This window comes from Suncus etruscus, chromosome 15 (assembly GCF_024139225.1).
Source record: "Suncus etruscus isolate mSunEtr1 chromosome 15, mSunEtr1.pri.cur, whole genome shotgun sequence".
Lineage (NCBI taxonomy): Eukaryota > Metazoa > Chordata > Mammalia > Eulipotyphla > Soricidae > Suncus > Suncus etruscus.
Window position 1 is genome coordinate 57,020,409 of NC_064862.1, and position 10,481 is coordinate 57,030,889.

Below are 10,481 nucleotides of genomic sequence, written 5' to 3' on the forward strand. Positions count from 1 at the left end.
CTCGCACACTCTCTGCTCAGTCTTCTATTGGTTCATCAATAACCCTAACCCTAACCCTAATCAAGGAGACCCTTCCTAAATATCAAGGAATGCTTGTACTGCAGTACCCCCTTCCTCTGCCTCTCTGGGTTTCTTCCAATAAGACACACCTCATGCTCACTCATCTGCCACCTGTTTTCTTCCAAACATTGTAAGATCATAGGGGACAGGGGACATGGCAATTTTAACCAGCACTAAGCAAGTTGGGTAAACAAGGGATAAAACTGCCACACACAAGCTTAACTTCTCTGCTTGTGTGGAATTGATGGGTCAAGTTAAACTTTGGTAGAACAAATGATCTTACCTCAGGACCTTTGCAATGACTTCTTCAACCACCCACAAGGTGCTCCTCAGAGGTCCCCTGATCCAAATGTCCTTGTGTCTCAGCCTCTCCATGTAGGAGACCTTGCTTGAACATCTACAGAAAACACCCCCAGAGGGGATGGAGAGATAGTGCAGCAATTAGTGCAGCAGAGATAGTGCAGCACTATGTAGCTGACCTGGATTTGATCCCTAGCACCACATGTGGTCCCCCAAACCTTTCCAGCAGTGATCTCTAAGTGCAGTGTCAGGAGTAAGCCCTGAGACCTGCCCCCCAAAAAAATAAACAAAATTAAAATAAGACACACCCACAACCAGCTCTAGTCTCCTTTCCTTGTTGTTTTATTTTCCTCCTCCAAAGGTATTTGTCACCACTGATTGGTCATCATTATGGTGTAAATGTGCTCCTTTTGAAAATAAAGCTTTTTAACTTGCAAAGCCCTATCTCTGTGTGTAGGGAGCCAGATTCTCCCTCACAGTCTTAGCATAAGCATGGCCATCTTGTAGCAAACTGCCATTTTCTAACAGGCCTGTCCTTTAGTTGAGCTATACATTGTGTACGTGCCAACTGGCCATGAGTTGACGCAGATCAAAAGAACCGTAAGGTCACACTCTTCTGGCTCAGGAAACTCAGATCTATAGATAGAGCATTTGGTGTGATAATAGGATGTTCCTCAAGAAACTTGTATTAAATTAACAGGCACATGCCAAACCTTTTGAACTGCATACTGACAAATGCCTGCTTAACAAATGCATGCTTGACAAATGCATGCTTGACAAATGTTTGCATTGTCCCCTCCTCCCTTTGTATAAAAACTATATAAGTAATGGCATTTCAAAAAGAAATTGACGCCATAATCAGAATCCTTGGTGTTCCCCTTTTTCCCACCCATTTCTTTTTCAGGTGCAGACCCTTTCCATGACCACGAATAAACTGAAGCTGCTGGCCGGCATAGTTGGCGCCCGACGTGCATCGTGGAAAACGGCTCTCCACCAGACACCAAAAGTACCCTAGGGGCCTCTCCAGAAGGCTTGGAGAAGGTAAGAGCTCACATAATTTTCATTGTATCCGATAAGAATGGGTCAAGAATTGTCTAAAGAGGCACAGTTTATAGCTGGTGTCAAACAAACTCTCAGGGGAAAAGGTATGAGTTAAAAAGAAAAATTTCTTGGAATTCTTTCTCTTTATTCATAAGAAATGTCCTTGGTTCTCCATTAGTGGTCCCGGGAAAACAGCCCAGATTAGTAGCCAAGCGTGGCAAAAAGTGGGCCACGAAATTAATCTCCTTGCAGAGGAGGGTCTTCATGATGACAATATTTCTAACATTCTCTCCTCTTACTGGGGCCTCATTCACGACATCATCGATGCCGCAGAGACTGACCCTAAACACAAACATCTCCTTTTGGTCATTCTCCGTCACTTTTATTCCTCTGTCTCTCCCTCCCCTGTCCGCTCATCTCCTCAATTCCCCTCGCCACCCTTGTCAGTTGCTCCTGTTAAGTCTCCCCATTTTTAGAACTCTCTTCACTTCCTCCTCCAAAAAAGATCTATCCTGTCCTCTCTGATCTTCCTCAGCCCGATGAACCCCTTGATCCGGCGATGCGGCCACTTTGGAGGATGAGGCGGCCCGCTATGGTCACTCCGACTGGCCGCCGCGCTCCCTTGCTTCTGCTCCTCCACTGCTTTCACCGCCTTCTTATTCTAAAAATCCTCCCCCTACTAATCCTACAGCAGATCCTCTTCAGTTTCAGGAATCTGCTCTTCAGAACCATGTCTCACGCCTCCGCCACCTCACTGAATTGCAGGTGGAGGCTCAGGCTCTCAGGCAGCAAAAATCTGTCTGTAATTCTGCTTTCACCTTCCTATTATCACCCATTTCCTGGGTCCTGTCCCGGAGGGAGTTCCTGCCATGGCTGATCCTGCACCTCAGGATCAGGCTGGGCTGCCCACCCCTCCCGAGGATGGAGAGAATGCAAAAGCCGAGGAGGCAGGCCCTGCCCTCGCCCCGGCTCCAGCCCCCGCACCAGCTCCTGTCCCTGTGCCCAGTGATGAGCACCATGCCGTTCATCTTTTGAGAGAATACCATGCTTTGCAGCATAAAACTTTGGCAGATCTCCATGCTGCTGTGGAAAAATATGGCCCTAACTCTCCCTTTACACAATACATTTTAGATAGCCTTGCCCAGGGCGGCCTTTTCATGCCCTCAAAGTGGCGCAAGATCAATGAGGCGGTCCTCACTCCCCCACAATATCTGGGATGGCAAGCATGCTTCTAGAACCGCTGCCACTCCTTGGCTGATGTTAATCCTATGCCCCCATACTCCTCTCAAGAAATTTATGAGCAAATGTGTGGCGTGGGCCCTTATGCCACAGAGGTTGAACAATCACGACTCCCTAATAGCCTTCTGGGACTCACTCACGCCACCGCTATGGCTGCTTGGAGGGACGTCCCCTTTAAGGGATCCCCCTTAACACTATTTCCCAGATAGTCCAGGGTGCCCAGGAAGACTACACTGAGTTCATTAGTCATCTTTTAGAAGCCACCAAGTGCACCCTGGGTGAACAAGTTTGTGATAACAATCTAGTGAAACAACTTGCATATGAAAATGCAAACTCTGCCTGTAAAGATATTCTCCGAGGCAAATATAAACATAAGACTTTAAATGATATGATTGGGCTCTGTCAGGATGCTGACCCCATTGATACTTGCTTGTCTCAAGCCATTGGAGTTGTGGTTGGAGCTGTCTTAAATAAAAATGCACCACAACAAGGGCACTCCTATTTCCTTTGCAAAAATCCAGGTCACTTTGCCCGCAACTGCCCTGATCAGAGCAACACTCCTGCCATTGCTGGCCCTTCCACCACACGTCCTGCTATATATGATTAGGATCCACTTACAGGATCCTGGCAAGGACCTCACCCAGTCCTCATTTGGGGCAAGGGACATGCCTGCGTCCACGACCCCGTTTCCAACAATACTCATTGGCTCCCTGAACGCCTTATCAAACTCTTTAACTCACCCAGAGCTCCCTGCCCTGAGGTTAATGCTTCTCTTTCAGATGCTGCTACAAGCCCTCCACCCAAACCCGATCCTCCAGCTGCGACTGCTGAGGCCACCTCCTCTCCTTCCGGCTCTTCTGCTTTTTCTCAAGTCGCCTCTCCTCCACCTCCCGATGGCTACCGCTGCCACCAAAGTTCCAGGCAAATATCAGATCTACAATTATACCTGGCAAGTCATCAACCAGGCTGGTGATATTGTCAACTCTTCCACAACCATTGCTGCGCTCCCCAGGTTCCCTACACTGGAAGTAGACCTCCTCTGCATTGGGCCTTGGTGGGGCACTCATGCTCATTTCTGGCCTCAATCACGCCTGGTCAATGTTGCTGTTGTCATGGGTGACCCTAAATACAACCCCTCGGCTCATGTTGCTTCAGCATTTGCCTTTGCTTCTAAACTGTCCAATTGTGGCAAAACCAACAGTCTCTCTGACATCAGCAAGACTGCCATCTATGTTTGCCCCGGACATCACCACCCCCGTTCCTGGAATTACAAGTGTGGAGACGTTTCTGACTTTTTCTGTGCCTCATGGGGCTGTGAAACCACTGGGGATGGATACTGGAACCCTACCTCTGATTGGGACTATATTACTGTCAAAAAGAAAACTCTGGGTCCCCAGACTGCTCGAGAATGTACTCATACCTGGTGTAGTCCCCTTTTGATCTCCTTTACTGACAAAGCCCAATACAATTATACTAAGTTTTCTACTGGTCTTACATGGGGACTCAGATTTTACAAAAAGCCTTCTACGGCTGGACTTCTTTTCACCATTCGCCTTCAACAATCCTTTCCTCAATACCAACGCATTGCCGCCATTGGCCCTAATCCCTTCTTCCACCCACCCCCACCCCCTACTCCACCCCATCCTTTATCGCTCCCTTCTCCCTCCCCCTCTTCTCTTTCTTCCCCACATCCCTTCCCCTCCTTCCACTCCTTCCCCTTACTTTCACCCCGCCATGCCCCCTGGGCTCCCTTCCTTGGCACAAATGTTGTTTGATCTGGTTAATGCCTCTGCCGTTGCTTTGTCTGACCACCATTATGATCATTGTTGAATTTGTTTCTCTGATCAAACACCCTTTTATGAGGGTGTGGTGTCTTTCTCCGACAACTTGTTCTTTTCCAATCTATCTTCTTCCCTCTGTTGGGATTTTGATCACCCTGCTTCTATTACCCTCAGCCAAGTTGTTGGCTCAGGCCTTTGTCTCCTTGGCCCCCTTATGCTCCCCCTCTGGAACTCGAATCTGTTTGTAACACCTCCGTTACTGTCTCTCCTCAATCCTTGTATCTCATTGCCCCTGCACCTCTGTTCTTCGCTTGCTCCTCTGGCCAAACCCCCCCACATTATTGTTCCTGCTTTCCTTAAGGATCATGATTACTGTGCCCTTGTTCTTCTCCCCCATTTCACTATTCGCTCCCCCGATGATTTTCTCTGGTATCACTCCCCCAAAGCCCTTTCTAGAGCCCGTAGGGAGCCTGTTACAGCCATTATTCTTGCTGTTGTTCTCGGTCTTGGTGCCGTGGGCACTAGCACCGGCATTGCTGCCCTAGTTACTTCTCAACAAAACTTTGACTTTCTCTCCCTAAAGGTTCAGCAAGACATCAAAACCGTCCAAACTGGTCTTAATGCTCTTGAGCAATCACTGTCCTCCCTTGCGGAAATGGTTTTGCAAAATCGGGAGGTCTCAACCTCGCCTTTTTCAGGGAGGGAGGAGCCTGCGCGGCCCTCAAGGAAGAATGTTGTTTTTATAAAGATAAGACTGATATTGTTAGAGACAGTGTTAAAGAGCTAGAAAAAAGCCTTGAGGAATGGAACCAAGTTACTAAACAAAGTGAGTCCTGGTACAAAAATTGGTTTTCAACTTCTCTATGGCTCACTACCCTTGTCCCCACCATTACGGAACCCTTATTGGGTTTTCTCTGCTTCATCTCATTTGGGCCATGGGCCTTTAGAAAATTAATAGATTTTGTTAAACATCAAGTGGACAGTGCCACAAAAAAGCATGTAGCAGTTCATTACCAGCAATTGGCTGTCATTCCATCTGAATCTTTAGATTTTGAAGAATTTCAGACTCTTGCGGATCAGGCTTCTCCCTGGTGGGACTGGCTGCAATGTTGCCCATGACAGGATTAGCTTGGGCCCACAAGGTGGATGCAACACTTGCCCCTCTCTCAGGTGCCCCTTGTGGCAGCAGCCCAGGCAGACTAAGACAGGCGCATCGCCCATAACTTTGTACTGCCCTTCCCCTTTACTATACTAGAGAGGGGGAACTGTAGGGAGCCAGATTCTCCCTCACAGTCTTAGCATAAGCACAGCCATCTTGTAGCAAACTGCCATTTTCTTTTTTTTTTTTTTTTTTTTTTTTTGGTTTTTGGGCCACACCCGGCGGTGCTCAGGGGTTTCTCCTAGCTGTCTGCTCAGAAATAGCTCCTGGCAGGCACGGGGGGCCATATGGGACACTGGGATTTGAACCAACCACCTTTGGTTTTGGATTGGCTGCTTGCAAGGCAAACGCCGCTGTGCTATCTCTCCGGGCCCCAAACTGCCATTTTCTAACAGGCCTGTCCTTTAGTTGAGCTATACATTGTGTACGTGCCAACTGGCCATGAGTTGACGTAGGTCAAAAGAACCATAAGGTCACACTCTTCTGGCTCAGGAAACTCAGATCTATAGATAGAGCATTTGGTGTGATAATAGGATGTTCCTCAAGAAACTTGTATTAAATTAACAGGCACATGCCAAACCTTTTGAACTGCATAATTACAAATGCATACTTGACAAATGTTTGTGTTGTCCCCTCCTCCCTTTGTGTAAAAACTATATAAGTCATGGCATTTCAAAAATAAATTGACGCCATAATCAGAATCCTTGGTGGTCCCCTTTTTCCCACCCACTTCCTTTTCAGGTGCAGACCCTTTCCACAACCAGGAATAAACTAAAGCTGCTGGCCGGCACATCTGTGGCTTATTGTTTCCTTTGGAATCCATAGAAGTACCTGTTCTTGAATCTAAGCTCAAAATATTTGTTGATGATTGAGCTGAGAAACCAACTGGTGGGGCCATAAAGAAAGAAGAGAGAAGGTCCAAGTGACAAACGAAAAGGACTCCGATGCACTTTCCATGTCTCCCCAAATCTTGCCTGGGGATTTTCTTTAAATGGTGATTCCTCAGACCTGAGTCACATTAAGAACCTACATCTGTCCCACCAGGTTGGGCCACGGGCCAACTGAGCACCAGCTGGCCAGGGCTAAGCTCTGCACTGTGCCTTTATGCAGAATGTTGTGAAAGCAGCAGGCTTGGGAATCAGCGCCTGTCTGCATAGGATAAGGGCTTCCTGATTCTGAGGCTTCTGTTTGCTGATACACATATGTGTTTTTTCTTGGGATCTCCAGGCTCCAGAAATGTGTGGGACCTTGGTCTTTCTGGGAAATCCAGGGTTGGAGTCCAGAGGCACAGCTGGAGCCAGGGCAGACTTTCCCAGGCAACATACAGTGACTCTTTGGGCATACAAGTCCCTAGGCTCAGGGTACTCAGATTGGCTGAATCCAGCAACAACTTGGTTTCTGGCTTCCAGTTTTTGGAAGCCACCCTTCCATCCCCCATCCCACCCCCATAATTATTCCCTCCCGATGGATTTTACTCACTGGGTCTGCTCTTCTGTGCTGCAGTCCTTACATTTGCAATGGGAGTGTAATCACTGGGGAGGGGGGTTCCTAGGTATTTCTGTTTGTTTGTCTTGTTTGGGGGCCACACCTGGTGGTGTTCAGGGCTTACTTCTGGCTCTGTGCTCAGGAATCACTCATGGTGGTGCTTGGGGGACCATATGGATGCCAGAGATAGAATTCATGTTGTCCTCATGTAAGGCAACCACCCTTCCCACCATTCTATTGTTTCTGCCCCAATAGGCACGTTTGCTTGTTTTTGTTTTGTTTCTTTTGGGGCCACACGCAGAAATGCTCAAAGCTTATTCCTGTTTTTGAGCTCAGGAGTCACTCATGGTGGTACTTGAGCGTCCATCTGGGATACCTGACTGAACCTGAGTCAGCCGAATACAAGGCAAACATGAGAGAGGCATTTATTTTCTCCACCTCTGAAGACTAGAAATTCCTGCCAGCAGGTATTGCCTTTGTCTGTCCACCACTGTTTTCCCAACACAGAGAACAGTGCTTTGAACATATCCAGGATGGAATGCTAATGCTAATAGATGTTCTGAAAGACTGACTGAACATTGGAACATATCATTATTGTACCAATGAGGCAGACACAGCAGTGCCTGTTGTAGCCCCCTCAATGCCTGGAACTCACTCTTCTGTGCTCTAAGCAACAGGAGGGCAGGAATTGTGCCAATTTATTCCCTGTTCTGGTCCCTCTAGAAAGGAGAAGCTGCTCAGAAAATATTCTATGAATGGATATATGAAAGGAGCTCAGAGCTAGCATGTTTTATCACACAGCAGAGTTTGTGTTGAATCTGAACAGATTCTGAGCTCCTTGAGAAGAGGAATGAAACCTGGATTTCTCCCCAGCGTGGCTCCTCAGAACCAAGGACAGTACCCACTGGCTCCATAATTGCTGATTAAATGAGGGGGGGGAGGGAATGGTGTAAAAGATAGATCCTCTCACAGTATTATTATTTGGTCACCATTTTTATTTTTGTATTTTATGTTTCTTTTTATTGTAGCTTTGGTAATATGTGATAACAGTATGGTTAAGTTATGGATGTACAAAGTCATCACACCACCCCTCACCTAAGAGCCAGGACCCCCTACCACCATCTTTATGTCACTTCCTCCCTTTTCCTCTCATCTGACTCACTGCTGGATCTTTCAGTGCTACAATCAAAGCCAAGGGTTAGTTATCATTCAATATTTTCTACTCCCTTGGTTTGTTTGTCCAGAGCCCATAGATGAGTAAGATCACCCAGTCTTTGTTCTGCTCCTTCTGACTTGTTTCATTACACTATGTCCTCCCATCCCCTCCACATGTAACATACAAGATTTATCTTTTCTTCCAGTGGCAATAGTGCTTCATCATGTATATAGACCACAACTTCATTTGCCTGGGGCTGGGTAGCTTGGTAGTTTCCTAACCTGTGTCTCTAAGGAGACAGGGTCTCCTGTGCAAAGGGTCCCGTCTTGCAGCAGCTATAGACCCCATTGGTCTTCGAAAGCAAGAAATAAAGCAGAGGGATTGGGCAGGTCCACTGAAATGTGTCTCTTCACCAGGGCTGCCTCGCTGGTCCACTTCACCTCCCATCCAGCTGGAAGTAAGTTGGTAGCCAGAGCAGGTGGTTCAAGCCACTGATCACTGAGACTTCAGAGCCAAAGCAGCTGATAGTAGGATAGGCAGCCAGACTTTCAGAAATTCTGCAAGAAAATCCATCACAACCCACTGTGGATGTGCCTTTGTGCAGAATTCATGGAGAATTCCTCCTCCAGACAGGTCAGTTAGAAAATGGGGTCCTTGGAGGCTAGAGAGATAGCTAATGTCTTGCATTGCTGACATGGATTCAAGCCCCAGTACCCCATATGGTTCCTTGAGAACTGCTAGGAATATTTCCTGAATGCAAATCCAGGAGTAAGGGTTGAACATGTCCAGGTGTGGCCCAAACCAAAGAAAAAGGAGAAGGAAGAGGAGGTGGAGGAGAAGGAGAAGGAGGACAAAGAGGAAGAGGGGAGGAAAAGGAGGAGGAGGAAGAGAAGAAAGGAGGAAGAGAAGGAAGAGGAGAAGGGAGAGGAGGTGGAGAAGGAGGAGGAGGAGGAGAAGAAGAAGAAGAATCAAGAGAAGAAGAAGAAGAAGAATGAAGAAGAAGAAGAAGAAGAAGAAGAGGAGGAGGAGGAGGATATGAGGAGGAGAAGGAGGAGGCGAAGAGGAGGAGGAGAAGAAGGAGAAGAGGAGGAAGAGAAAAATAGAAGGAGGAGGAGGAAGAGAAGGAGGAGGAGAAGAAGAACAAGAAGGAAGAGAAGGAGGAAAGGAGGAGGAGGAGGAGAAGAAGAAGAAGAAGGAAGAAAGAAAGAAAGAAAGAAAGAAAGAAAGAAAGAAAGAAAGAAAGAAAGGAAGGAAGGAAGGAAGGAAGGAAGGAAGGAAGGAAGGAGGAAGAAGAAGAAGAAAGAAAGAAAAGAAAGAAAGAAAGAAAGAAAGAAAGAAAGAAAGAAAGAAAGAAAGAAAGAAAGAAAGAAAGAAAGAAAGAAAGAAAGAAAGAAAGAAAGAAAGAAAGAAAGAAAGAAAGAAAGAAAGAAAGAAAGAAAGAAAGAAGAGAAGAGAAGATGAGGAGGAGAAGGAGGAGAAGAAGAAGAAGGGAGGAGGAGGAGGAGGAGGATATGAGGAGGAGAAGGAGGAGGCGAAGAGGAGGAGGAGAAGAAGGAGAAGAGGAGGAAGAGAAAAAATAGAAGGAGGAGGAGGAAGAGAAGGAGGAGGAGAAGAAGAACAAGAAGGAAGAGGAGGAAAGGAGGAGGAGGAGGAGAAGAAGAAGAAGAAGGAAGAAAGAAAGAAGAAAGGAAGAAAGAAAAAAATAAAGAGAGAAAGAAAGAAAAAGAAAGAAAGAAAGAAAAGAAAGAAAGAAAGAAAGAAGGAAGGAAGGAAGGAAGGAAGGAAGGAAGGAAGGAAGGAAGGAAGGAAGGAAGGAAGAAAGAAGAAAGAAAGAAAGAAAGAAAGAAAGAAAGAAAGAAAGAAAGAAAGAAAGAAAGAAAGAAAGAAAGAAAGAAAGAAAGAAGAGAAGATGAGGAGGAGAAGGAGGAGAAGAAGAAGAAGAGGAGGAGGAGGAGGAGGAGGATATGAGGAGGAGAAGGAGGAGGCGAAGAGGAGGAGGAGAAGAAGGAGAAGAGGAGGAAGAGAAAAAATAGAAGGAGGAGGAGGAAGAGAAGGAGGAGGAGAAGAAGAACAAGAAGGAAGAGGAGGAAAGGAGGAGGAGGAGGAGAAGAAGAAGAAGAAGGAAGAAAGAAAGAAAGAAAGAAAGAAAGAAAGAAAGAAAGAAAGAAAGAAAGAAAGAAAGAAGAAAAGAAAGAAAGAAAGAAAGAAGAAGAAAAGAAAGAAAGAGGAAGGAAGGAAGGAAGGAAGGAAGGAAGGAAGG